The following is a 3,538-nucleotide window of genomic DNA, read 5'->3' on the forward strand; positions in this document are numbered from 1 at the left end:
TACTACTGAAAATAATTTTGTCATGGGGGTTGCCAAAAATTGATGGACCTCGGGTGCCGAATAAACTTGGTATGTCACTGGCTTTTGCTGATCTACTGGGTGCACTTGCACCAGCGACTGTTGGAGCAAGTCCAAGTGGACCTGGGTCGATGGATCAAGGCGGGGAAGGGGGATAGGAAATTGGCAGAACCAGGGTGACCAGATACAGTGGAGGACAGAGTACCTATACCTTTAACCATTGTATAAAGCAGAGAATTTTGGCAGGTGCAGCTCAACCCAATGGGAGGGTTTAAAAAGTTGCACCTGCCAAAATTCCCTCTTCTATATAATGGTTAAGGCTATAGGCAGTCAGTCCTCCATTGTATCTGGTCACCCAGGGCAGAACTGCTGCTGATGCTGCCCACATCCCAGCCTCAGCAACCCCCCCTCCTCACTTCAGCCCCTCCTCTATTCATCCTCCTCCCCTCCTTATTCCAACCTCCCACCCACTGTCCATCACCCCACACTGACTTCCAGGTGCCGGGGCTTGCGTTGGCCAGTGGCGCTCCCAGAGCGGGGGGGGCATAGCACTAGGTTTTGCAGTGTGCCTCAATGCACTGCGTAAGCTGCCCTCCCCCTCACCATAGGAGCCACTCTGGGCCACGAGAGCAATGTAGAGGAGACACCTCCATGTTGCTCTCACCACCTGGAATAGCTCCTATGGAGAAAGAGAGGTGCAGCTTACACGGTGCATAGAGGTGCCCTGCAAAATCTAGTGTTATGCCCCACCTTCTGGGAATACTACTGGCTTTGGCAGCTCAGCTATACACAATGACAGGCTGTACAGTGTTTTGTAACTACTGTAAAGCACCCTGCACACTGTTGGAACGCATGCCTTTGCATTTAACAGCAAACCTAATCTATTCTTATTCAGAGACATATCTACACTGGACTAATACTAAATTTACCACTAGGTAAATGCAGCTACCACCGCAAGTGTACATGAATGCTGAGACGTGTACAATTTATAGCACGCTTGCCCTTCCCCTAAACATTCCTGCGATGCTCACAGCCAGGTGAGGCTGTGTTAGGGTTTGAATGTTTCAGTTGTTGTCATTAAACAACCTCACCCAGCATCCTGGCTGAATCCAGAGCCTTCAGCACACTTATCCTTGCAACTGACTAAGCACATACAAAAGCCCACAGACATCATGGCCAGGTGCAATCCTGGTTCATGGGGACCACTCTCCTGCTGGTTCATTTTGCTGTGCAAAGGGATTCTGTGCATAGACCATGTGCCCATGCTGATCTGGTCCACAGACAGGTGAGGAATTCTACTTTCTTCTGAAGTTTGGCAGTTCCAAGGGGGAATGAGTGAATACTAGCAGTGTTGCTTGTCCAGGTCTTTTTTAACTCAGGTTATTGCTATTTTATCTACTGCTGCTGCTTTAACAGATCAGGATTTTAAAAGAGATTGCTGTTTTAGCTCCTGCTGCGTTTGCCCAGTTTACTGGTTGAGCACTGTTTTACTGTTTGCAGTTTATTGGCTTCTTTTAGTGTTTATTCTGTTCCATATGATCTGTACGGTGGCTGGCAATAATTCTGAGAAGGTGTGAAGCAAAAAGAAACAAAAACTATGTTAAATAACTATATTAATACCAAATGCATGTGAATAAGGAACTTAAAGCTTGGGCTTTAAGACTTCTTCTTCATTAATGATGTCACCCTATCAGAAGTCACAGTCAGAGAGCGGTCTTTGGTATACTGATCTTTATGTAGAATGGTCCTTACCCAGCAAGGAACACTTTGCTAGTGGATGTGGCAATTGCACCTGACCAAAATGCCTTTAAAAAAGGGAATTGGGCAATTTTATGGAGAAAAATTCTATCATAGGTTATAAGCATGATGAGTATACCTCTTAGATCTAGGTGTAGGCTATACAGGTTGGGCATCCCTTATCCAAAGTGCTTGGGATCAGAAGCGTTTTGGATTTCTCTGTATTTCAGAATACTTGCATATACAGGAGATCTTGGGGATGGGGCCCAAGTCTCAACACAAAATTCATTTCTGTTTCATATATAACTCATACACAGCCTGAAGGTAATTTTATACACTTTTTTAAAAAATAAATTGTGCATGAAACACAGCCTGTGATTTTATTTCTTTAGGCAAGAAAAAAAGGTTAAAAAAGTCAAGTTGGTGCTCAAAAAAGTTCCACATTTTGGAATATTTCATATTTTGGCATCCTGGATAAAGGGCACTTAACCAGAGTAATACCAGAGGCAAAGGAGTGGCAACACAATGCAGGTCTCTTGATGTCTTGTGTGCTCCCTGAAGCATCTGGTGGGCCACTCCGAGATTTAGGAAGCTCAACTAGATAGGCCTTTGGCGTGCTAGAAAGCTAATGTTAATCTTTTTGACTGAGAAGCTAAAAAGACCTAAAACGTACTGTGATTTTCAAATGCAATAGTCTGCCGGGTGGTTGTGGGGAATCTAAAGATCTGTTCCAAACAGTCTGTATATGAAATATTTCAGAAGGAGAATAGATTTTAAGTTCCATCTGCCCTTTATACTTACCTAACAATGATATCACCAGTTGTCACCATAAACACATAAGCCGGTATTTCTTGTCTATTTACATAAGGTGACCTAGAGCTGGGGAAACGGGTGATTGCTCAGTTCATGCTGACAGGGGAGCCAGCAATTTCTCTGCAGAGCAGCCAACAACTTGCTCCCACCAGTGTTATTCAGCAAATCGACTGCCAAATCCGTGCTGAAACCAGTTGATGTTTACAGTACGTTGTTAACTGTAGTCGATCAGCAATGAACCTAGAGCCATAACCTTTGCATTAAAAAAAAATCTAACAGCCTGACCTAGGGGATGTTTGTTGAGTGGTGAAGGAAATCAACAAAGCAGAAGGGGGGAAGAGAAGGACGGAGGATGTTCTCCAGAAGGTATCTCATGTATCATAGAAAATGTGTCCAATAGTGAAAGAGGTGATTCAGGATCTTGGCTTTCCCATCATCATCATCATGTCGAGCATGGTTACTGGGTACCTGCAGATCAGGCCTGCACATCACAATATAGTGACCCATAAGGCCAAATAGAGTTCACTAGGCATTTCAAGGAGCCCTCCTAGGCCATGGGGAACCCTCCAAGGTCATAATATGACAATAATAAAGTCATATTGTCACAATGAATATTTCTATCCAAATTGAGATAAGTTGTGATTTTGTTTTACTTTGCATTGGTCAGACGACACTTGGACTTCTGTGTCCAGATCTGGACACCTCACTTTAAGAAAGATACAGCCAAACTGGAGTGGGTTAAGAGAAGGGTGACAAAGATTACACAGGCCTACAAAATTGAGGGTCAGAAATTTTTTTCCCAAACTTTATGGTGGTTTGATATGAATTTGGGGTGCCGATTCCAAAAATGGCATCCGTTTTGCCCTATCTTCCTCATGAGGAAGCTGCTTGAACCATTTACTAAAGAGGCTATACTATATCTCCAAAACTAGAGGTGATAGGGCAAAACAGATGCCATTTTTGGAGTTGG

The sequence above is a fragment of the Tiliqua scincoides genome, chromosome 7, assembly GCF_035046505.1.
Source record: "Tiliqua scincoides isolate rTilSci1 chromosome 7, rTilSci1.hap2, whole genome shotgun sequence".
In the NCBI taxonomy this organism is placed as follows: Eukaryota; Metazoa; Chordata; class Lepidosauria; order Squamata; family Scincidae; genus Tiliqua; species Tiliqua scincoides.